Genomic DNA, 26,459 nt, shown 5'->3' on the forward strand with positions numbered 1-26,459 from the left:
TTCAGTCTATCTTATAAAAACAAGTACAACAAACAGCATGAGAAAGTGACTTACAGTTTAGATAACTACTATGTCTTAGGACTGGTGACTGTGTAATTGTGCTGTTATGTATAAAGATGAAATAATCAACAAACCAATGAAGCAAAAACAGCCAGTGGCACTGGGAAATTGTCCTCCAGATCAGATGGCTTAAAGCGTCTTGTGTATCTCAGTGTTTTTTCTTTTAATGTTAATTATTCACATTTATATAAAACTAGGTATAAAATCAGCCTAATAATAGTACAGTTAATCACTCTGTCATAAACTGAATACCCCCTGAAGTCTTCTGCCACTTTTCCATGATCACAGACCTGGCCTTGATGGGATAGAAGAATTCATAGTCTAGGACACACAAGAGATAAATTAAGTCTGTACTTCTACAAAATCACCCTTCCCATATTTTCCTCTCTTTGGTGTCCCTCCATCAGCTTCATTTCAAACTCCTTCAGCTACAGAGCGCCTGGAATTTAATCCCTATTGAACTATAGATTATGCTGGAAACTTTTAAGCACCTTCAACAGAAATACTATATTTGACGTAATACACCAACGTATCTTCATGCTTAGTTATCTTTAGAGCTAGTGTGGCAGCAGCTTGCATTTCGAGCACATGCCTGGTATGCCCAGGTCTTAAGGTTTCTTCTTCCACTGAGGGGAGAAACACAACACCTACCATTAAGGCTAAGCCAACAGGCTAAGTGATCCGTGAAGAAGGAGGCTGTTACTAAATTGACGTACTTCCAGAGAGGAAGGGCAAGTGGAGAAAAGCTTTTCAAGTCTAAGGGAGTAGGTAAGAAAAACTGACAGAGCCAGGGAAAAATCTGCATCCTCATCTCTCCTCTTCAAATGTGGAAAGTCCAGAAAAAGGACTGTATTAGAAATACTCAGATGAGTGTAAGATAACCTGAGAACACAAAAATGTGTGGCCTGCATCCTGAGGCCTCTGGTAGGAGCCAGCTTGGTGACATACAAATATGGCGCAATGGTGAGAGGGGTGGGTGGAGAAGATTGGTGAGATCAGTAAGATCAACACGGTGCTCCTTCCATCATGCTGTCTTCTTTGGCCAGGAGCTCTTAGACAGTGTTGAGAGAGCCAGGGGGCTGATACAGGCTGGCCTGGGGTCTTGACAGAGCACTAGGGCTTGAGGATGCCTTGAATGCAATAAGCATCCTGTTGCATCATAGTGGTAACAAGTACAGGAACCATCCTGACCCAGCAGGATCCAGAACATGGCACATGTGTGGATTTTTGACACCATTATCTCTTTCCTCCATGAGTTCACAGAAGTCCCTATATGCCCAGAAGCCACACTGTAGAAATAGAAATCTACAAAACTGAACCTTACTTGAAAGAGACTGAATCATTTAAAAGTGATACATAGAGCAGCATGATTACTTCATCACCTCCTGCCATGTTACTCTCAGAAGGGGGCTTAGGAGGATCAGAATGACTTGACCATCCTTCCATTCAGTACACAGAGGCTTCAAACAGAATAGACTAATTCTTTATAGCAAAAGGGACAATCAACCACTGCTTGCTTCAGTCTGGAGAGAGAATTGAGAGTGAGGAAGTTGGTACCCAACCTTCTGATTCTGTGTGGTTATTTCCATTCTCACCCTCCTTTTTAAACTGTCCTCTTTCCACTTGACATAGTTTGGCTGGCAGTAAACTGGGAGAGGTTTGGCTGACAAGGCAAGGGTGGCTCTCTTTGATGTCTTTCGTTATTAAAGTTTTTTTTAGTGAAGAAACACTCCAGCAGCTGCCAGCTTCTTACCAAAAAACAAAACCACAAAACCAAGATGCCATTTTTCAACAACTGTATGAATCATTCCTTTTTCCTTTTTATTCTAAACTCTGTCTAAAGCTACTTTTTGTCTTCTTACATTGCCATTTTTTTCTCTTAAAAAAAACAAAAACATTGCACCTATAAGAACTTGCCTGGGCAAAGGAAGGAGGGAGCTGTATCACAGTTAGTTCTAATCAACTAGACAGAAAAAAAAAATCTGTAAAGTAATAGATGATCTGTATCATGCCACAATCCATTAAAACCTAATCTATATTTACAATCCACTATACCCAAGAAATGCAAAATACACATTTTCAAGTACATGTGGAGTGTTCACTAGTTTAGGGCATTTGCTGAGCTATGAAACAAAACTCAGTATATTTTAAAAGATTTGCAGTCATACAGCATATACTCTCTAACTGCAATGGAATCAAACAAGAAATTAGTAACAATCAGATATTTAGAGAAAATCTTAAGTACTTGGAAATTAACACACTTCTAAATAGTTCATGGGTGAAAAAAAATAAACCACTAGGGAAATTAGAAAACATTTCAAACTATGTTAATGGAAATACATCATAGGAATATTTGTTGAATGCTAACATAGTGCTTAAGGGAAATTAAAATTGTTACTTACTGTTGCATAACTTAGGGTTGGATAGCTACCTTGTCTAAGTTAGAGAAAAATGTCAGTGGAAATGTAAGCAAATCTTGAGAATGTATGTGATATGTGTGTAAAGAGGGATTTTTAAAGTAAATGCTAGGATTAAATGTGTTGTAACAATATTTTGGGATAAACTTTCTTCAGTGTTTAAGTATCTCTGAAATATCATTATAAGGCAATGAGAAGATGTGATGTTATATTGTGAGCATTTAATGGCATTCATCTAATGCATAAAGCAAAGTTAAATATACGATATACAGATGAAAACCTTACCTACTTACCTAGCACCTAGTTTATTACTGTTGTTTGGTACAAACATCCCCTTAGAGCTAGTGCTTCTTACATACTAAGTATTCACAGCACAAATTGAAACACAGTAGAAGTATTGTTCAGATGGAAATTCATTGGTTTAGAGGCTGGATTGAATTGAAGGGAGAAGTAGATGGATTTTTCTGGGTGTAATAATTAGTAAATGCTGCTAATTTTTATAAATGCACAGAGGCTTTTCAGGGCTTTTAGGGTAACTGGAATACTTTTTGTGCTTTCTGACATTTGAGTTCACAGATTATTAGTGGATAAGTATCATTTGTTAAGAAAAGAGGGGATTTGGACATGTGCACAGGGTTTGTTTTTTTAATGCAGCTTCATTAGCTGCATTATAACCAGAATGTCCTTGTTCAATATTTAACACTGATATTGTTCTCCTCCTATAAGCCCTCCTTCAGGCAGCCTTCACCGAAAGCCAGTCCGGATCCCCAAGCGGAGGAGCTCTTGCCTTCCTGTTAGCTGCCTAGTCTCTTAGTTTCTTATGTCTGGTCCTGTCTTTATTTGTGCTTCCCATGTTCCTTTTTGATATATATATTCACAAAGCCTAAAATATTCACTATCTGGCTCTTTTCAGAAAAGTTTGCCAATCCCTGGTATAGCGGGTTATCATGTCAATATGTCATATCAAATTTTCTCTTTAACATTTATATTGTGTAAATCTGATAAAAAAAAATCTAGGCAGATTTTCATACTAAGTGAAGTAAGCCAGAAAAAGAAAGAAAAATACCATATGATATTACTTATATGTGAAATCTAAAAAAAATGAGACAAATGAACTTATTTACAAAATAGGCTCACAGACATAGAAAACAAACTTATGGTTACCAGGGGGAAAGAAGAGGGACAGTGAAGGGATAAATTGCGAGTTTGTGATTTGCAGATACTAACTACTATAAATAAACCAGATAAACAGCAAGGCCCTACTGTATACCTTGTAATAGCCTGTAATATAAGGAATATGAAAAATTACATATATATATATTAAAAACTGAATTACTATACTGTATAACAGAAATTAATACAACATTGTAAACCAACTATACTTCAATTTAAAAAAAAAATCTCCTAGGCAGAGTTATTTGAAATATACTTTTCTGGGGAAAGACAACGAACACATCCAGTGCTGCATGTATTTGAGTAGGCTACAGATTCTACCTCTCCTGGACTACTTTGTTTCATGATCTCTTACTTCACAGTGAATTTTGGATAGCAATCATAAAAATATAGAATATAAAACTGTAAGTGGATTTGTGTAATTTCATCAGCACTGAGTAATAATTTACTGTTGTCTGGACAGTAAATTAATTACTGAGAGCAATTAATACCATCATCTTTGGGAACAGAAATGACACCTTTTATGAAGCACCTCTGACCTTGTGGGCTATCAGTAAATATGAGCAATTCAAACATCTTTAAAGCCCTTAAAAATAATACAGCAGTATTTGTTCTCTTCTAATGCAGGGAACTGTGTACTTTGTGGATGATGAGGAGGGACAATACAATTGTGAATCAAAAATGAGAGACAGGGACAAGAAGAGAATGATGGACTATAAGACAGGAACTTGAGGAACAACGTTTCCTTCTTTTAACAAAGAAGCTTGTCCAGAACAGAAATTGTTATTACCTGGTTGGTTTTTCAAAAGAAAATAATGTTTTGCTATGACTGGCAGCAAGAATTCAAAGGAAAAGAAAATGGTGGGTAGCTAAATCTTTAACTCCTTTTTTCTCTTTTAAAGTCTTTTGTGGGGGTGACAGAAAAAGGCTGGGGGAGGGAAGCTGTGAATTGGGAAAGAGGTTCATACTCAAACCCAGCATCTTCCATGAGGTAGAGAGAAGTTTAAGAACGATGTGAAATGATGTGTAAAAATCTCCCACACTAGTATTTTTTAATGACTCTGACTGCTCTGAAAATATCATTTAGATAAGGATAGAGAGGGAGTATTGAGCATGAAATTAGGCCACAGTCTGCTTTTGTGAAGTTGTCCTCTTCAGAGCTAAAAAGAGTATCGAAATTCCAGACTCAGTCTTTCAGTACCATCTGACAGTCTAAGTGGTGACAGTTTATGATCCATATTCTACACCTGTTAAGTCTGTATCCTGAAATATTAACAGCCCACTAGAGAAGACCAAAGGTGAAACCAATACTCATAAAACAGTCCCAGAATATTGGCCTGATATTCATTTTAGAGCTTTCAGGCTGTAAATTATGTCACTCCTTGGTAGACCAAATAGCTCATTGTATTTTAGGGACCTTGAAGCAAGAAGAATTTACCCAAATTTATAGATCTTAACAGGTGAACTTTGTTGAGGTGAATTTCTTGATTTTTTTTCTTAGTCTCAAATAAAACAGTCAATAAAAGCATTTTAAAAATTGTATCTGCAATAATAGAGGCTATTGAAAATACAATCTGAGATTCTTTGGTGGGGGGCTGACGCAGGCCTCAGAAAGAGGCTGCTTTATTGGAAGCTATTCTGACATCATTTTTCAGACTGCCTTGCAGTCTTGGGACCAGGGATGGGAGTTGTCTTGTAACTATGGGGTGGGGATAAGAGTCTCCCATGCCCGGGGCTCAGTTGAGGGTGCTCCTGCCAGTGGCAGATGTGGTCCTAATGGAATAGGCCTTGAGGGCTCCGGGCCCTCCGCCACTGGAGAATCTAAGGGCATTGCTGCCCATGGTTCCCCCGAAGGTCATCTGACTGCCAGCACTGCTGGTGGAATTCACCACAGAGATGTTCATGGCTCCCACTCCATCTCCAGTCAACCTGCTCTCCTCGCCCTTCAGCCACTTGTGGTAGGTGGCAATCCCGATGTCCAGGGCCAGCTTGATATTCATCAGCTCCTGGTACTCCCGGAACTTCCGGGCCATGTCCTGCTTGGCTCGTTGCAGGGCAGCCTCCAGGTCTTCCTGCTTGGTGCGTGCATCCTTGAGTGCCAGCTCCCCACGCTCCTCAGCCTCAGAGATGGCAGCCTCCAACTTGGCACGCTGGTTCTTGATGCTGTCGATTTCAGCCTGCAGCCTCTGGACAGCCCGGTTCATCTCCGCAATCTCATTTCGGGTATTCCGGAGTTCATCCCCGTGCTTCCCAGCCTGGGCCTGGGGGTCTCAAACTTGGTCTGGTACAAGGTCTCGGCCTCGGCCCGGCTGCGGTTGGCGATCTCCTCATACTGGGCCTTGACCTCGGCGATGATGCCCTCCAGGTCCAGGAAGCGGCTGTTGTCCATGGACAGGACCACGGACATGTCTGAGACCTCGGACTGCAGCTCTTTCAACTCCTCCTCGTAGAGAGTCCTGAGGAAGTTGATCTTGTCTTTCAAGGGGTCCACCTTGGCCTCCAATTCCACCTTGTTCATGTAGGCAACATCTACACCCTTCTTCAACCCCAGGAACTCATTCTGAGCAGCCATGCGATGGTTAATTTCATCTTCATACTTATTCTTGAAGTCTTCCACGATGTCCTGCATGTTCCGAAGCTCCACCTCCAGGCGGCCCCCATCCAGCTGCAGCGTCTCAAGCTGCTTCCGCAGGCAGGCAATGTGGGCCTCAAAGATGCCCGGGAGGCGGCTGCTCTCGGTCGACTTCTGCTCCTGAAGCAGCGCCCACTTGGTCTCCAGCAGCTTGTTCTGCAGCTCCAGGAACCATACCTTGTAGGTGAAGGAGGCGAACGTGTTGTTGAGGGTCTTGATCTGCTCGCGCTCCTCCTGGGGCACCTGCTGGATGGAGGGGTCGATGTCCACCTGCAGCGGGGTCAGCAGGCTCTGATTGATGGTGACCTCACAGATGCCGGCGCCCACGGGGCCCCCGTAGGATGAGTGCATGGCCACGCGCGGCCGCAAGGCGCCCAGGCTGCTGCCGCCGCCGCCGCCACCGCCGCCGCCGCCGCCGCCGAAGCCGCCGGGGCACATCGAGCTCAGGCACACCTGGGTGCCGCGCCCCGGGAAGGCGGCGGAGAGGGAGCTGAAGTGGAAGGACATACTGGCTGGGCTGGGCCGGGCTGAACGGCGGACGACAGGGGGCCCAACTCCCAATCTGAGATTCTTTATGAAATTTTTACAAAAGTTAATTTTCTGGCCTGGATTGTTGTTCAATGCTATTTGGCTGTAGAGGAGCTGACCTCAGCGAGGAGGCTTATAGTTAATTATCTCCTCCTGCTATACTCACATGTCAAAATGAAATAAGACCAGTCTCCTTTTATTTTATTTTATTTTATTTTATTTTATTTTATTTTATTTTATTTTATGATCCAGGGATAATATTTGGGGATCATTTATTTTGTGTCTGTTTGTATATTTGTGAGTTCAAATGAAATTGGAACATACTTTACATCACTAAAAAGAACAAGTTTTTGAGATCTGGACTGGTAATTTTTGGTATTTCTGACTCTGGAACCAGATTTAACATCTTGTTTCCTTAATTAATGAGCTAAGAAAATCTTTGACACATGTTTATTCTTTTGCAGACAAAAAAAATACTGCCTGCCATTCTGATAAACAGTAAGTGTTGCCCACCATCAAGCCCTTAGGCACAGCAGCCACCAGGACGGTGAGGCCTGGGGGCAGTTCAGGATGGAGGAAAACAGGATACTGGCCCTAGATAGTTAAGATGCATATCTAAGGAATAATTTCAATGAGCCCAAACTCTTGCTTCTACTCATACATAGAAAAGCAACAAAGTCATTAACTTGAAATGTCTGTCTTTTGTGATCGGCAATAATCTTCTGGTGTTTGACTACATTTTTTTTTCTAGCAAAAATGCCAATGTATCCTGGCTCCTCCCTCTTCTTTGAAGCGATTCCTCAGAGCCGTCTGAAAGCCTGTCTCCCAGACTATAGTATGCAGTAAGTACTCTCTGAATAACACATAAATTGCAACTTTTAGGTTATGTGTTTTTCTTCAGTTAACACTATATTTGTATTACAGTCATGTTTTCAACTTTTAAAAAGTGATATATGATCAAAAATATAATTAAATCTACTTTAGGTTTCACACTTAACTTTTTATAATTTTATTCTGATAATTTTTTAACTTTGAATTTTTACTCCAACATGTTGTTTTAATTTTCTTTTTAAACCATTAGCTTTTAAAAATCTTAAAATGGCAACATTGATGATTACTTTGCTCTTGGTCCTGGAAATTTCTGTTAAATGAGAGGAAAAGATTAAATTTCTCTAAATCAACTAATTAATTTAGGTTATCACTCTGTTTGAACATAAAAATCACTGGGTCTATTTCTTGGTAATTTATCATTGTCTTACTTGTGTTAAATTTGCAACAGTATTTTCCAATCAGTAAATTCATTGATAGCTTTGATATCTACATTCCCTTCTAGTCATTTCTATACTAAAGAAAGCTGAGAGAATATGCATTTTGACTATGATATGCTACTTATTTAGGAACAACTGTGATTGAGTGAGTGAGAGCTGGTACTGGGGGAAGAGGAGTAAATATCAATGGTTGAGTGTAGAATGTGGTCAGTAGGAGTAATAGGAAGATAGTGGTATTAACAGTGAAAAAAATTTATTTTTAAATTATTTTTCATAAGGAACATGAGCTAATTATTTTTAGTAAATTGCACATGGAAAAAGAACAATGAAATATGTATATATTTTGCTTTACCTTTGGATTTCTTATAGAATGACTTTCATTTTTATGTACACAGTAAAACCAGTTACAGTATTTTAAATGACTTGAAAATCAGGATCAAATTATATTTTGTCAAATAATATTTAAATTATCTTGCCTGCCTTATTCTGGAGATTTTATAAGCTGGATAGAATAGTTGGTCTTGGTTAGTCAATAAGTCTTCATGACCATCAATTTTCTTCAGTAGATCTTGGATACCAATCTATAATTTAAGAAATTACTATGGTATTAGCTTAATTGCTTAGCCAGGAAACTCTTCCTAACCAGTTATTGACAAACAAAAACAACAACAGGATATAACTCCTTATTTTTATTTCAAAAATAGCAATTAAATTCAGCAAATGACAGGTTCAACTTCTTTATTACATGATCAATGCAAAAGCTGAGATCCTGTTACAGATGACACTGAACTAGTCTCTTCCAGATAAACACAGAGTTAAAGGAAGAAATTGCCATTAAATAAAAATAAGAAATTTTATATTATTTTCAAAGAAAATATTTTCATTCATAAGTATTACATTTATTAAGGGATATCCTGATTTGTACTTTTTACCTGCAGTCACAGGACCGTATATTTGGGTGGTGTTCCATTTAGAAACACTTTAGGGTGTCAGTTCCTACTTTATGTGTTGGTTGACTGCATGATGAATATACAGAAAATGTATCTGAATTTCATTGGAACCATGGGAGAAGAAAGGAGACTAAACTATGTGTGTATTTTTTCTACATATATATTTTTACATTTGATACATTCCAGATTATGCTGAGAGCCAACATTTCCATTACTGTGAAAGCTTATTTTTCTTGTCTTTAAGTGTAGACTCTAAGACTCTGGACAGACTTGAAATTCTATCCTGTCCCTATAATTATTGGTATGAAGTAACGTATGAAGAATTGATTAATTAGGTTCATTTTGGATCTACCATAGTATTTTAATTTCTGGTCAGGTAGGTAAGGGATGATGCTTCTGCTTTGTAGGGTAGAAAATTCATTATTACAGGGATGTACCCAAAAAATGTGTGTGGCTTTTTATTTACCTATAACGGATACAATTCATCTGAGACCTCAATAATTCAGTGAGGATAACTGGGGTGGGGAAAACTTCAATTTGCAAATTCAAAGTATATCATTTTCTTTCAGTGTAGATAGTTTCTTTCTAGTTGAAACAATTTAATTAGATAAACTGTTGGTCAATTCAAAAATCAACTTTTTTTAGTCAGGACTATGTGTCCTGTGCCTGTCTCCTTTATAAGAGGGCATCAAGATGAAGCGGAAATTTAGGGTCCTCATTGGAGGGATGGAGTGCCCCATTATGGTTTTGTGCTGGCTTGGATTTGCAATGGTTGATGGCTGACATCCATCGACTTGTCTGATCCAGTCTGATCCAATCTATGGGTGTCTTGTTGGTGTTCATCAGTGAAATCTATGGCTAGGAAATTATGGTCTATTTGTATTGACTAGGGCAGAACCTAATTATTTGCCCTCTTACTGCATGCTATCTTGATCTTAGATGGCACTACAAATCCCTTATTTGTTCTAGTTGTGTCTTTCACTTGCTCCCTGGTACCTGCCTTGAAGTTCTTTGCTTTGAGGAATGCACTGATTTCCTCATTGTAACTACCTTTTTAACCATTTCCACCCACTACCTCAATCAACACTGTTACAACTCTTCTCTCCCTGCCCCAGCGAGAGGATGGTCTCACGGTACCTACTGGTCCCAGAGTACAAAGTGAAAGACAGGGCCAAAGCTCCTGCTTCCAGTTCTCCCTTCAACTCAACTAGTACCTATCTCCCATGATTTTCAGCCTGAGAGGTGTAGGTAGATCATAATACACATCTGGAAGGTTGTTTTCTCTGCCTCTCCTTTCCTTCCCAGTATCACCTCTTCAGGAAGAGAAAGGCTTTCTGCTCTTTCCTCCTTTCTGAAAGAAAGTTGCTGATGCCAAATCATGGGTTCATGGTTTGTAATAAAACCCTGCCATGCAATTTGCTCAACTTTATTCTTAATACATTATTGGGAGCTAAAGAAATTTGTAAAATATTTTGTTTCTTAACATATTTTGACATTCAAGTCTATTGACTAGCTGAAAAATTACACCTTGGTTGTCAAAAGCTGAATGTTTTCTTTTTCCCTGGATTTCTACTGTCATCTTCATAACTATCCTGGAGGCAAATGGATGTCTCTGAAACTATTTGTTTATTCTTTTATTTGGCAAAAAATTTTTTGAGCATACATTATGTGCTTGGCACTGTGTCAGGTGCTTATGTGGTAGTGGTGGAGGCAGACAATAAATCAGAGATAAGGAAGGTATTAGAAAGTGACAAATGCTAAGGAGGAGAGTGAAGCGAAGAAGGGCAACTGGAAGTGTTGGGCGGGAAATTTGTGCTAGTCCTCAAGCTGGGGCTAGGAGTGGGGAGTGAGTGGGAGGTGGGGTCGGGGGCACTGAGAATATGACATTTGAGAAAAATCTGAAGGAACTGAAGAACATCATTATTCAATATCTGGGGGAAGACCATTTCAGACAGGAAAAATAGCAAGTTCAAAGGCTTAAGGGCAGGCATTGTATCTGCTTGGATCAAGAAAGGAGTTGGAGATGAGGTCAGAGAGGTAATGAGTAATCAGAACATACAAAACCTTGCAGTCAGAGATGAACTTTGGCTTGTGTATGGGTCAGGAGGACACTGGAGCCTTTGAAGTGAGGAATGACATGATCTGAAGCAAATTTTCACAGACTGTAGGAGAGTAACGGGGAAGTAAGGAGACAGTCGGAAGTGATTGTGGTAATAAAAGTAAGGGATGATGGTGGCTTAAACCAAGCCCCTGGCTAGGAGGAAGTCGCTAAATTCTGCATCTGTTTTGAAATATAGAAACATGTGTTTTGAAATGATTTAATAACAAGCCAGATATGGAAATTAAAGGAAAGAAAAGAAACAAGGATGGCACCAAGATTATGGTACTGAAAACTTGAAAAAATGGAATTGTACTGACCTGAAAAGTAAAATGAGTACATTTGCAGTGAGGGGGACATCAGGAGTTTAATTTTGAACTTGATAAGTTTGACATGTCTATGGGACACGCCAATGGAGATGCTAAGCCCGCAATTAGATCTGCAGGTCTGGAATCAAGGGAGAGGTTCTGGGTTGGAAACATTCTTTACATTATGACCGTGTTGTTCTTAATTAAGAGTGATAAAAGGTTCCCTTATTTGACATGAAAGAAACAAAAACAGAATAAACTGAAAGAAGTTAATGGAATGCCTAAAAACCAAACCAAAATTTTGGTTAATAATGGATTTGCATGAACACTTAAAATCCACCTCCCACCCCCTCAACCAGAAATACTAAAGTAAAAAGATCATAGATGGAAATTATTCAACAGTTCTTAATAATTGATAGTACTCAGATTATTTTTAAGTTTCAGTTATCTCTGTGGCTTGTTCCTTCACCTCCTTCAGGTCATTGCTTCAATCACTTTCCTCTTAATGAGGGCTACCCTGATCAATGTATCTAAGTTTCAGACTAATTTTTTCAACCCTTCCATTACAAACCTCCTTAAATGCTTTATTTTATTTTTTGTTTACCAATAGCATTTGTCACTTTCTCAATTACTATGCGATTTACTATTGTTTGTTCATTGTTGCCGTGAACACACTTTGTGCAAAGCTCTCCATTCTGCTGGCCTCACCTATGATTCCAGCTTTGGCTATGGGCACTGGTTCCCTGAGGGCTTTGACCAACTTCAGATAGCTTGTCTGAAATCTGACCCTGCCTCATTGTAGACTCACATCTTAAATTCTGGCCTTAGGGCTTCTTTGCAGACTTCCTTTGGGAATCAGCTGAGTACAAAATCAGTGTAACCTAAAGGTGGGGGAGTTAATCTTGTAGGGCTACCATTGGCCAATGGGAGGTGAGCATTTTCTTCCCTCAGGCAGATGTTCCTGGCCGCTTTTCATAAAGTATCCCAAGGGACAGAACAGTACTCAACCAGAGTGGTGGCCAACTTAGTGCATCCATTAATTGATTCTTCCACCATTCTTCTTTTATCCCAGCCTCATCCCACATCTAACTCCTGTCCACTGAGATCATATTCCTAAATTAACCACTTACACTTAATTAACCCTTGGTCACAGGCTTTGCTTTTTTATGGAGAATTCAGGCAAAGAATTTTTTTTTTTTCTGTCTTCTACCACTTCATCTGTCCAAAGGTAGCTGATAAATCCTAAGCATCCAGAAGACTGGCATCTGACAGGTTCTCAGCAAGTATGTGTTGAAATGAATTGAATGTAATTTGGTTCTCTAATTACTAAATCAGGTAGAGAATAGGAGTTTGGGACCCCAGTGCTAAAGTACAACTATCAAAGTGATCTATTGCCTCATAAGTCATTGAACTACACTGTAGGGGAGTTCAAACAGGCACAGCAACAGAGTAGGGTTAAAGGGTCTGCATTCAGAGGCATACTGCTTGGGTTGTGTGTCACTTGCTACATGTGTCGGCTTGGAAAGTTCTTGAACTTTCTGTGTGATGCAACTTCCTCATCTCTAAAATGGAGACAATAGAAATCTCTAAATCAACTAGTTGTGAGAAATAAGTAAGTTAATATATATAGAACATACATGGCAGGTAGTAACATGTTTGAGTATATAAAACATACATGTTTTCTATTATTATTATTATTATTATTATTATTATTATTATTATTATTATTATTTTCACCACACATATTAGGAAGACTCAGCATCAAATTAAAACAAGAGGACAATGCCAAATTTTAAAGAAATCTAACCAAAGTTCACCATTTTCCTATAATTTACTTGTTTTAGTTACAATTAATATTTACTCTGATAAACATTTAAACAAAATGGAAATATATAAAGTTCCACAATATGTTCCACTGCCATAGCCCTGCTAAAGTTTCATTTTATTCAAGTATAAATTTATTTGTTTGCTAATACTATCAGCCCAGTTTATAAATTAATTAACCAATACTAAAATTTTATCATATACTACCTTTTATTCGGGCCCCAATGCCAGAAGCAGACAATGTCAACTGATTTTGCTACTCTGAAGCTTATGGATAAGACATCACACTATGTTTCAGAATCCTGAAATTTCGTCATTTGTGAAGTGGAGATTGCCATGCCTACCCCACCATGTTTGAGGGAATATTAGGTGTCACCGTGTTCATGAAGGGGTCAAGCACAGCCTCTGACATGTAGTTGAAGATCAACAGCATTAACTGAAATCAGAAATAATTGGAATAAAACTGCTTGGAATCCCATCCACATCCCCACACTTCTCTGAGTCTAGAGCTGTGATTTTTTCTTAAGAATTCAAACACAATGTTTGAGTCCTACACATGTCTCATTAGTACTTGGCAAATGGAATATTTCCATGAAAATAAATGTTCTGCAGATGAGTATTTGAGCTAGAAATCTTTTCATTAGTCATAACGACAGCACCAGTGACAGAGTTATTTCAGCTGTATTTCAATTTGCAATTTAATTTAGTAGGTCATAATGAGAATTACTAAAAGCAACCAAATCTGAGTTCTTTAAATTCTTTTAACTCAGCATTATGTGCTGAGCAAATGCGCTTATTAAACAAGCTGCTTATAAGGCATGATACCTTGGTTCAGATACTAACTTATATGCTGAGTGTGATTTTTAAGGTAATAAAAATAAGATAATAAATGGAACATTAGACTTGTGTTAAAAAAATTAATCTCTAACTGGATGACTTTGACTTAACCCTTACTTTTTAATTCTATAAAATATGTGGTTATGGCAATGTAGAAGAAGATTGTAACAGATAGCTCCTATTTCCTACATTGGCATTTTTGCCAAAAATTCTGCAAGGAAGGTCCTGTATACCTTTGAGACATTGTTCCTTTAGCAGTTGGAAACCTCAGAGTGAGATTCAAAGACTGAGTATCTCCAGGAATCTGAAGGAGGAAAGAAATCTGCTTAGTTTTGTTGCAGATGGCTGCCAACTTCAGGATGTGCCGCAGACTTTTTCTACTATCAGGTGATTTATGAGTATCAGCTAATACCCAGGTTAGCACTTTTACTGCTTTTAGGTTAAGTGCCATAAGTTCATGGGTTCTGTAACCTCACATGTAACAAAAATCAAAAAGATGAGAAAAACATGATTTTTAATCCATCCACCCTCTAATGTGAATTTATTTATGATCACTTTGACTCCTGAAACTATTCAGTCCTAATCACACATTATTAGTGAGATGATTTAGCATAATAAAATTGTGCCTTTTTACATCAGTGCTAATTAAGTGCCTGAGGCACAACAGATACTAAATTAAATACTGTAAATTTAATTTACTGTAGTAAATTCCTGTAGAGTTTCATTCAGGGAGAAATGATTATTACTAAAGTAAACCGTGATACTGAAAGAAAACCCATATCATGACATTTTTTAAAGGAGTTTCTGACTTAAAATGAACTAACATTTTACTTGAAATAATAATGAATAATTAATGACAAGGATTGCAGCTGTATAAAAGCTTTCACTGAAATCGTTTTCAGAATAACTCTTCAAAATTATGATTCTAGAATCTAATTATCCCTTTCTGCAGCCTTAAGAATGTATTTAGATGATTTGAGGCTACATACAATGTTAAATCTCAATAACCAAAAATCCCAGACATGGAGATGAAAGCATGCTATTAACTCTAAACTGGGATTATCATTTTTCAAAGGTCTTTCCTGCCCAGTTTTAAATGTCTGGCGCTAAAAACGATAAGCAAACAATTCTGTCAATAGACCTCTTGTGTTTCTTAGTCTGTTCTTCTCAAAGTGACAAAGTGCCTTGATTCCAGCAGCGATTCTGCAGTCTGCTTTCTCCTTGGGTTTCCATTGTGACCGTTTAACTGCTGAAACGGAGCCCAGAATGAAGAATCAATCATACAATCTGAACATTGCAAGTGATACCAAAGAGGTAAATGAACTCATCCCTCTGCCTCGGGGAAGGACAAACTGTGCCCAAATATTTCCAGAGGCATAACTTTGCATCCTAATGAGAGAGAAAAACTAAGGAGTGGGAATTCCTCAGGAACCTGTTTGCATACTTTTGGTCTATTTCTATGCTAATCCAGTTGGCAAGTACTGTTCTAAAGTGTACAGGGTGGAGCTCCCGGTGCAGCCAGATTAGCACGTGACTAGGATTAGGCATCTAGCTGCTGCACATTCATTCATTTGCCTGAGAAAATTCTTTTTACAGATTAAACAACCATATAGAATACAACTACTTTTATACATTTTACTTTACATGGATAAACATTTCTGTTCTCAGTACTTTTCCATCTCTCCCCTCCCTTCAATTCCCTCTCCATTCTTTCACTTTTAAATTTGGTCTTCTTTCTCCCTGGCCTGCTCTTTGACGCTCCACCCTGGGTAATGACACCACTAAACTGGAAGTTTAGCTCACTACCTTGGCACCGTCTTTTTTTCCTGACCGTTTATGTCCTACTGGATGCCAAACTCTGTCATTAGTGCTTTAAAAATGACACCTGCATCAGTCTCTCTTTTCCATTTTGTTGCTACTATCTTACTTCAGGCTTTTATTACGTTTTGCTTGGATACAAATTAATTTCCCTGCTCTTCCCCTTGCTTTGATTTCTCTCCAGCTCCTAAGTATCTTATACATCGCTGTCTGAGTGGTCAGGATAAAGCACAGCCTGCACTTTAATCTTGCATTGAAACCTTCAGAGATTCCTCACTATCTTCTCAGACATCCAAACTCCTTGACCTGGCTCTTACACCCCTGTCCCTGCCACTGCCAACATTCATCTTATGACCCAGTTCCAACCTAACTTTCTAGCTTGACCATCCACTGTTTCTCTTTCACATGGGTGAGTCTTCCTAAACTACACAAACTTTTCTCAACACACTCTAGATTTTCTTATGTATTTTACCTAATTCCACGTTTTTGGCATCTTGCTTCCTTCATCTGAAATTTCATTCTTCCAATATTTACCTACTGAAATCTGACTCCTCTTTCAGTTCCTAATCAACATGGCAACTAACCAGCCAACCAACCAAACAGTAATAAAAGCAGCTGCATGTGACCCAGTGCTGCTACCATATCAGGACCATCCTAAATATATAAACTCTAATCCCTACCCAAATGCCGACTAGGAAGATGATATTATAACCAGTTCGCAGGTGAAGAAACTGACATTCAGAAGTGTTAGTAATTTGTACACTGGCTGCACAACTAGTAAGTGGTACGTGGCATATCCTGGTAGTTACTAACCTAATACTCTTTCTTCCTTTTTTTTTCCTTTAGCAGAACCCTGATTTTTTTGGGGGGGGAAGGGTAAAACAGTGTGACTAACTAAAACAAAAAAGAAAGCAAGAAACTATATATCTCAACCTCTCTTGTAGCAAAAAGTGAGCTTTCTAATGTCATTCTAGCCAAGAAGATTTAGGTGGCAGTCTGCTGGGCATTTTGGCAATATTGTATTGTCTCTTCCATGTCCCTTCTTCCCTCCTTATTCTTTAGGAAGTAGGGCTGAGAAGCCTGGGGAAGCAGGGACCATCTTGGGACTACCAGGTTGAGAGTCTAATACTAAAATCTGTAGAGAAAAACGAGAGGAGCCTGGGACACTGATGGTACTGGGAAGGAGATTCTGCACTGTCAGCCGTCCAGAAATTCTTGCTGGGTAAAAAGACCAAAGCTTAATTTATACCTTGGGGTTTCTGTTGCTTATACCTGAGCACAATTCCTAACTGGTGCACAATAGAAATGGATTTCATACCTGCATCTGTGTTATCTGGTTTCTTCTTTAGACTACACCAGCACTACATCCCTCACAGGTCCACTTAAATCTTACCTGAATCCCCATCTCAGAAACACATTTTTCTTTTTTCTGCGCTCCCATAAAATTCTGGGCTACTTTCAAGGGCCTTATGATGTCCTCTTTTTATTTGGAGTTTTTACTATAGACTGCGGATTTCTCAAGAACACAGGCTACAACTTCCTTCTTTTCCTATACTTAGAAAACACTGAACAAATGTTTACTGTGTTTGATTAAAATTCAGAAAATTCACTGTGTGGTTTTCTATTGTCTGAGTCTTCTACAAATTTGTTTTAATCTTCTTTAAATTTGTTAGGGACACATGTAACCCAAACCGGACTGATCTGGGTTCCCAACCTGCCAGAAATGAGCTCCCTCAGCTCTTCCTGTGAGTTTCTCGGTTTACTGCCCTAGGGGTGCTTAGAAACAAAGCCCTCCAGTTGGCTCATCTGCCAGGTCTCCTCATCCCCCCTGAGGGGCTGTTCTGGGGCTGCTCTGAGGCTGCTGAGACCACCACTCTGCCCATTCCAGATTTAGGGGAGGAAATGCTGCTCTTAGAACCTCTTTACTCCATACTGAACACAGATCTTTTCCTAATTACTCATTGCACAACTGAGACCAGGCTATGCCTCAAAGAAAACAGCAAAGAGAGTTGTGAATGATGCAATGGGAACACACAGATTACATTCTGGATACTGTACGTCATAACTGGTTTCCAACAGCTGATGAATTTTCTTAATATTGTAACAGCGTTATTGCCAATTTTGTCAATTGCTAGAGATACAGGGGAATTGTCACTAATTTTAACAAATAACAGTTGAAATTTTTTAATGTGGTGATAAAGTCTTGATTTCAAGTAGTTTAAAGAGCTAGGAAGTGAGTGTAGATATGTTTTTAAGGTACTTTGTGGAAAAAGGAAAGGAGTGAATAGCAGGACTGGGGTTGGAACTTAAGGAAGTGTTACAGACCAGGTTTTTGCTAAATAAAGAAACATAAGAAGAAGGAAGAGGGAGACTGAAAGGAAGAGAAGTAGAATTAAAAAGGCAAATGATTTAATTAAAGATCTGTGAGTAATATCCTGGTATTCTCCTACGTAGTGTACAGACGGTGCTCTGTGCTGTTGATCGGAAGAAGAGGCTCAGGAGATATGTCTTTGGAGAAAAATTACTTAGGAATTAATGTGGAAAGAATTTAAAATCAAATATTTTTTTCAGGCCCAAAAGCAATATAATTAAGCCAAGTCCTTTTATACACAGCTAATACTCTATACCAGACATATATTTTCACAACCTTCTCTTAGTCAGTTTCTAACTTTGTAATACTTTTTGATGTTTTATTATCAGCTTCAAACTGAGGTAGACTTTGATTACACATCCTGATTTTAAACTACTGCAGTAGAGCGTTGTAAAATCTATTATTATTTTAAATCTTAAAAAATAGGACATGCCAAGTGCGCTTCACCGGACTGAGGCTGATGCAACAAGGAGTTGCAGAGCTGTTTGGCCTTGGGATTCAGTCGTTAAGAAGAGTTGCCAACTCTGCCTGACCAGCGGGAGTGAGTTTGTTCACTCTTCTCTGGCCTCCAGCACAGAAGGCGGGCTGTCTGCAGCCTCTGTGAAACTGAAGGTAGTTCTTCCCTCAGAGTTGGGATGAGACCCTCACTTGCTGTTTGATCACTTTCTGGAATCTTAAGGTGACACAGACTAACAGGAAAACAAGTAATGAAGAGATACTAAGGAATGCAGCTTAATGATGAGTTTTATAGATGAATTAATGATTATTGGTTGGCTTATAGACTTTCCTGGTTGGCTAAATGACAGATGTGATAAACTCTACATTCTTGCAAGTTCTAGAATATTTTATATTTTTTGAGGTAAGTTCTTTCAAATTGAGTGATTCTTGTATATTTAATTATGTATATTTTTGAGGTCTTTGGGATTTATCAAATACCATGAAGAATACATTTAATTGATAAGATTTAATTACAGCCACGTGAGCTGGTATTCTTATATACAATGTACAAGGAATGTTCTATGCACATGGATAACAAGACAAAGCTCGAGAGTGTCTCTGAAGAGAAATTATTTAGGAATTAAGGTGGAATATGAGGTTGCGTACCTCAGTGTATTTCAAAGGAATATATCTATTCTGCCCCTAGAAGGAACGATCTCTCTCTCTCTGTATTTTCTTGTTCATCTGAGCAGAAAGCTCCTGGATTACAGAGCCTGCTTGTTCCTCCTCAGTAACTGTCACCGCCTCCTGCTGGTCTTTTATTCAGCAGGCAAGGGGTTCAAAAGAGGCTTAATAAATCCTCATTCCTCTCCTCCCCACCTCTCTCAAACTCTGCCATCATATAATTAATGTTAAGTTGGTATGTATGCTCTCTTAAATAGCTCAGATCTAACAAACTGAAATTTAATTGGTTAAATATGAATACTGCTTCCCCTTGTCCCCTACCCTAAGTACTACTGTCAAGTACCCAAGTACAATACAGGAAAGGTATATTAATAGTAACTAATAAAAAAGGTTTTATTTTTGACACTTCTCTGTTTTTTTTCTAAAATAAGTGGCTATTATCTTTATAACAAAAGTTTAAGCATTATTTAAAATTATTGTGGGAGCTCATGGTAGATAAAGTATTCCCCTCGCCATCCACCTATGAGATTTCCTGCCTCCAAATGTTTATGTAATTCTATGAATAGCGGGCTCTGATCTTTGCCAATGTGTTCTGCTTTATCAACTCCATGAATATACTGATGCCATGAATGTTCTATCATTCAGCATCTTGCCAGGAAAACAGAAACCACCCTCAAACTTTCAAATAAGAGGATTAATACAGGGACTTGATTACCGAGGTGACAGAAAACAGAGAAGCTAGACAAGGGTTGGTGAAGGCAACTCAGAGAAGTTCTGACCGCCTTCAGACTGTAGGACATATGAATGTGTGGTTACCAGGAACCAGCAGCTGGACTCAGAGGAAAACCCAGCACCATGCTAAGTGGTGGAACAGTGATCACCGGGCAAGGGATGAGGGTGCTACTAGCAAGAGCTGGAGCCATGGAAGAGACATGGGCACTATCAGAGATCCTGTAGGACTCAAGGAGAGAAGGGAAGAAATACTCTAATTTCTCCCTGCAAGGATAACTCTGTTAGGATAACAAAATCTTGCTTGTGTCTTTCAAAGACTCCGGTGTTTTGACTCTGAGGGCAGGAATCAGCCATGAGCTAAACCAAATTTTGTTCAATAGAGACATTCATAGTGCTGCAAGGCCAGAGTCAGTAATTAGGAGGACTAGCTCATCATAGATCAGATATTTACCGGTGCAGTAAAGCAAGGTTGTCTTTTTATCCGACATGTTATATTAGAGTGACTGAAAGACTTTGATTTATGCCCTCCCATTTGTCATTTTGTAATAAAGTTAATAACAATGGCTGTATTTATTTGTACTCTACATGTAAAACCCTGTTCCGAGAGCTTTATAGGTATTGATATTTTTCATTCTCAAAATAACCTCAGAGGCAAAAGTACTACTATTAGCTATTATTTTATGGAAGAGAAAGTTGAAGCCTGGAGGGGCTAGCTAATAGACACAGTGTTACACAGAGATAACACAGCTGTATTTGGGGGTGGCCTTTGTGATAAGCTCTGCTGTATGATTATTGCCACAAAGAAGGTCCTCAGAGAAACTCTTCTGAACTGGAGCACTGTTTTCCTATTGACATTGCCCACATGCCAGTCCCTCAGACCAAGCCACCATCTTCTCTTACCTACACCACTACAGTGGACGCTGGACTCATCCCCTCACTTCCATTCTTGTCCTCTTTGATCTGTATTCTATAGAGCAGCCAGAATAACCTTTTAAAAACACATCTCCTCTTCTCAAAGCCCTCTGGTGATTTTCCATTGTTATTTAATAAAGTCCAACGTGACTTAAAATTATTACACCATGGGTTTTAGTGGACAGGCATAACCCAGTGCATCTGGAGTCCTGTTGCTTTTCTGGTGAGACTGGGCAGCCACTTATTTACCTACCTGGCTACTCTTGAAGGGACATTGTCTCTGCTTCTCATATACTCAGACAGAGACCCATAGGCAAGCTTGGTAAACGAGCCAGAAGAGTCATCCTGAAATTATCTTCACCTCCTACCTACAAGAAGAGCATTGATCCATAGCAGCAGAGAGCTCCAGAAAGTCTGGAGATTTGTATATGAGGCTCAGCTCACCCCTAGAAACCCCCTGAGGGCTTGTGAGTCTGCTGGAGCCCCTGGCAAAGTGACAGACATTTTGTAATGTCTGTCAAAAGTGCTATTTGTTTTGGCCTTTCCTGGGTAAATGTGGTGGGGAGCCAGGGTAACAAAGGACACTCCTCAGACTAGAGTTGGAAGAGGCAGCTAGGGTGAATCTCTAAGTAGTCGAGAGGGGTGCAGGGCAAAGGAAACTTGCCAAGGACAAATATGAATTAAATTCACTACTTGCTTATATACTTGCTTGTATTGAACAGACAGCAAAAGCTAAAATAATGTTACAACAGGCCTTAACATGCTGGGAAAAAAGCTTGGTCCCTGGGGTGCTCTACATTTCATCCCTGTGGCAGTGAACCATGCCAGGATTTCAACCTAAGTGCTACACTTCACTAGCAAAATCTCTTAGGTGTTTCATACGTGTGATTAATAAATAAGGGGCCATGTGAAAAGCTTGGCACTGTCTTTGGCCCATCCAGTTGCATTCATACTTCTGAGAACTAAGGTAGAAGATTAATTGATATGTAAATATAAGGAATATTTACTGGCTGGTAAATAAAGGGCCTGACAAAGTATCTTAGAAGAAAATGTATGTTCTCATACACTAGTTATAGCTGATCAAAATTACTAGAATAACTATAGAAAAAGTTTTTGGTTTTCTTTTTAGTTGCTTCACAAAGTTGGTGAAGGTGGATTGTGCATGATGACTACAGCCAGAATAATGTTTCTACTGGTTGTTATATTTTAATTTAAATACATAGCCACGATTCTTCCCAACACTTCACTGCTTATAAATTGTGTCGAGTCCTATGGGTTCTGTAAAAATCTTTGGAACTTCTTTCTTGGCTTTGGACTTTATTCAGCCGAAATAATTACTGAGGCCATTTCAACCTGCCTTTTTTTTTTTTTTCCAATTCAAAGGTTGTTCACACTGACTTCTCTTGCTTTGAATTCATGTAAGATATCATTAACTACGTGTGCTCTTCAAATGTTAACTCTCCCTTCAGATACTTCAGTAATGTATATGTGTGTAAGTATTTATATATACTTTAATCTGAATCCATGAAAATACCTCTTAGGTGAAGAAAAGCTTGTTTTATTGCACCTTAATTGCAAGACATCACATACATATTTTTCCTTCTGAAATCATTGCCTGGAAAATCAATTTTTCCAGTTTCACTTTTTCCATAAAGCTAAAGCTGTAGAGGTCAAATTTTGTAGATGACACAGAAGAGTTTCGTCCATGAATAATCACAAGATCATGCTATTAGAAAGGTCTTCAAGAAATGACACAGTTCAGCCTGAATCCAAATGGGTCCACCACACACTGACAGCTCTATTGTTCAGACCCCTGAGACAGACTACCCAGAGCCTCTTGCTATGGTAGCCTAGCTGTCGCATGGTAATTGTCCTCTTTTTCTGGGGGGGATGGGGGTGGGGTGGAGTGTTTGTTCTACCAAGCTTTTTCTTTTTTCTAAGCTTTTCCTTTTTTATTTCTTTTACCCAAAATTATGTTCATTCTTACTATGGTTTTGCTCTTGGCAGACAGAACAGCTGAACAAAAGAAATGCTATGATAGTGATTCCTGAGTGGAAATTAAGTGGGAGCTAAAGTTTGGTGATCTTTTACTATTTTAGATGTTTTAGTGCTTTTGAGTGTTGTTATAGAGATGTCACATATTTAATTTATTGGAAACAAATTTAAGGGAAGAATAATTGTGCAACCTCTCCTACAAATGACTGAAATTCTTATATCAACACTAAGTCATTTTTTATCTCCTGTTGATATGAGAAAACTCTTTTCTCAGTAGAAGGGCTCTATTTCTTAAATTAGCACCATAAATCTCAACATTCTTTCCAATGTATTAGGACAAGTTGGCATTTGAAGTATGAGGAGTCTGAAATTGAAGTCAAAGTGACTCAACAGTGTATAAAGAACTTTTTAGACTAAAAGTTTAGTTTTGTTAGGACTGATATTAAAAGCACTGACTAAATCTGTAAAATGATAGACAGATTATCAATGAGTGTCAATCTCCAACACAAGTCATTACTTTGCATTTAGGGAAGACAAACATTAAGCTCCTGTATCTTGCTTCTGCTGAATGTTCAATCTGCTTATGTAAATAGGTTTCTCCTTGATTAAGGGCTTTTACATGTAGATATGAATTCTGAATCTATATGTTATATAAGCACCAAAAAAAAAACCAACAAACTTGCCTCATACCCTAGTGATGCTCATTGTGACATATCTTGCTTAATCAGTTAATGAACGCAAAGCTAAATAAAAGCTTTTTCACCATAAAATATTATTTATTCGGCAAACATGAATTGTGCTCTAGTATTAGGCAATCTACGAAGTGGAGAAATCATAGCTTGTGATTTCCAATATAAACCACCGTAATCTAGAATATTTTCTTTGTGGCTTAGTAAAGATGTCTTTAAAACATCTATGAAAATTATGTGAGCTTACATATTTTTAGAAGTTTTGTTTTTTAAACATTTCTATTTTCTTTGATTCTATGCCTAGTTGTATTTAAAATTTATCATTATGAAAATATTCTCATGATAATAATCTCAAAAATACGGACAAGTAGAAAAAAGAAAATATCCTAACATAAATATAGTATTTTGGAGTATTTCCCTCCAGATTTTTTACACACAGTTGAAAAAATGTTTATAATGTATTATATTCATAATTTAGAAACATCAGAAAAACTAAAATTAAGATAAATTTATTCACCATAAAAATGTCTGTTCATTAATATGTTTTTTGATGTATTTAAAATTTTATTTGTAACAAAAAAAGCTTTAAGGATATAACATTAAGTGAAAAAATTCAAATTATGAACTTTATGTACCTGGTTACAAGGTTTAAATATTTTATAATAAACTTAGAAAGGCATTAGGGTTTGACTTATAAACCAAATTAATTGTGTGAAATGGCTTCTGGAGCTGATCATATTTCTGAACCATGTGGTATAAAGAAAAATAACCCAAAATATTTGGGAGCAAAAATACAAGTCAAGAGATTGTATTCAGGTTACTATATGGATAAACTAAAATCCATCTCTTTTCTGTCTAATTTATACTTAAAAAAATCCCACATAAATATTGATTCCTAAAAATATGAAAATTGAACTGAACTGAATATGAAATATGAAAATATGAGTCTTTTAAAAAGCCAATACCCAAGAAAATAATACAATATGAAAAATTAGCAGGGGATAATTTTACCTTTAGAGTTTTGGGGGGCTAGAATGGAGGTACAAACTTTCTCCTCCCAAATTTTGGTAAATCTCCCAAATTTGGATCACTTTTACAGAATTCAGGGGATTGTTTGTAATTAAATGTTGGCTTTTTTATGGCATGGACCAGTTTGAATTCTTCAGAAGCTGACCTTGAGATGAGGATTGATGTATCAATTTTCGAGATTTAGGAGGTGCTCCATGGAGAAGCAGGTAAGGAAGTGGAGAAAGCAGAACTGAAAGGGGGGAAGAAGGCAACAAGAAAGAAATTTCTGGTGATTTCTCAGCCTCAGACAGGTTCCATGAGATGCTCTGGATCCTAAGTGGCATCTTAGATTTGTCCCACTTTGAGGCAAAGGATAGGCTGTCCAACCGGCACACAGGTCAGTACTTGGCTGTAGGTTTTCCCAGGAATGCAGTGCCCCTCGGGAGCTTCTGCTTCACTCTACAGAGAGCAAAGGCAGAAGGGGCTCCACAGCTCAAGGTCAGCTCTCAGGATCCACATGGCTCGAGGTGATCCCCGGGGATGTGTGCTACTCGTGGCTGTCACAAAACTGCCATTTAAGTTGGGAAACAGAGTTCTGCACAGTTTGCTGGGCCAAAGCATCTGTGATAAGGATTCAACTGTGAGGCAGAAGTTATAAGTCCAAGGATGCGTCTAGAGCTTAGGATTTTCAGAGAAGCTTCGATTAGAATTTAGAGTGGAGGGTGGTGGTGGGGAATCCTTAGGTGTATGTGATCAGGAGTAGAAGGAAGAGGAGAACACAAGTTCTTTAAAATTTTGAAACATAGGAGGAGGAGAGGAAAAATGTAAAACAATTAAGAGGAAACCCAGAACATACTGATTGAGAGGATGCTTAACTCAGGAAACTATATCTTTGCCCAGACTCCAGAAGAAGGTTGGTCAGAAAATTCTCAGCTCCTATTTGGAGCTACTAGAACAGTTTTCCTGAGAGTGCAGAGAGCTTGACTTGGACCCCAGCCTGGAAAGGAGCCTGGTTCTCTAACGATCTAGGAAATCTGTAGAAGTAAAACTCAGAGGAGGCCTGGGATGATGGTAGATCTAGCAAGAAAGGATTGTGATCCTGGGTCAAGGCCAAAGGAGGAGCCAGCTGCCTGTAAGGGGAATAAAAGTGAAGCCGTCCAAGAACAGACTGTTTAAGGCTTTAAATTTGTGCCAAGTTTACTGAGGAATGTGAGACAGTGTACTTGAAAATTACCTCAACACTATGTAACCTGTATTCTGAAATTCTCTCCTATTGTAATAGAGATTCGGAGCCTTTTCGAATGATTTAGTCTATGATTCTGGGTTCCTAAATGAGTTGTGTTAAGTTATGTACCCAGAGGGAGCTGTGCTCCTGTGGACAGCACGAGGGTTGGGCATTGCTGGGAAGAAATGTAGAAAAAGAAAAAAACGGTGATCTTCCCTGTGTGGTCTTGAGAGGAGCTATCCCGGCTGTGATTACCCAGAAACTTGTCTGAAGCAAGTGTCAGAGGGAACTCATTGAGGAGAGACTTATTTATGCTTTATGTTTGAGTGCACCATCTGGAAACTGTATGTCTTTTAGTCACATTTGTATACAGGCAAACTATGTTTACCAAAAAAAAAAAATCACAGCAGACAATAATTATAAATCTGCAACACAGAGGGTAAGCTTGCTTATTCTATATTCTAGCCAACTACATTTGTAACATTAATAATA

At 38.5% G+C, this 26,459-nt stretch overlaps 1 long non-coding RNA gene and 1 pseudogene across 1 annotated transcript; one reads left to right on the top strand and one right to left on the bottom strand.

Moving 5' to 3' along the window:
• Positions 1-5,158: 5,158 nt before the first annotated feature.
• Positions 5,159-6,789, bottom strand: LOC102531111 (keratin, type II cytoskeletal 7 pseudogene; annotated as a pseudogene).
• Positions 6,790-7,246: 457 nt separating this feature from the next.
• On the top strand, positions 7,247-17,236 carry LOC116280492 (uncharacterized). The gene is made up of 4 exons (XR_012073104.1): positions 7,247-7,308; positions 7,562-7,652; positions 15,291-15,409; positions 16,976-17,236. It is a non-coding gene; the product is annotated as an uncharacterized lncRNA (long non-coding RNA).
• The last annotated feature ends 9,223 nt before the right edge of the window (positions 17,237-26,459 follow it).

Source organism: Vicugna pacos, chromosome 5 (assembly GCF_048564905.1).
Source record: "Vicugna pacos chromosome 5, VicPac4, whole genome shotgun sequence".
NCBI classification, from domain to species: domain Eukaryota; kingdom Metazoa; phylum Chordata; class Mammalia; order Artiodactyla; family Camelidae; genus Vicugna; species Vicugna pacos.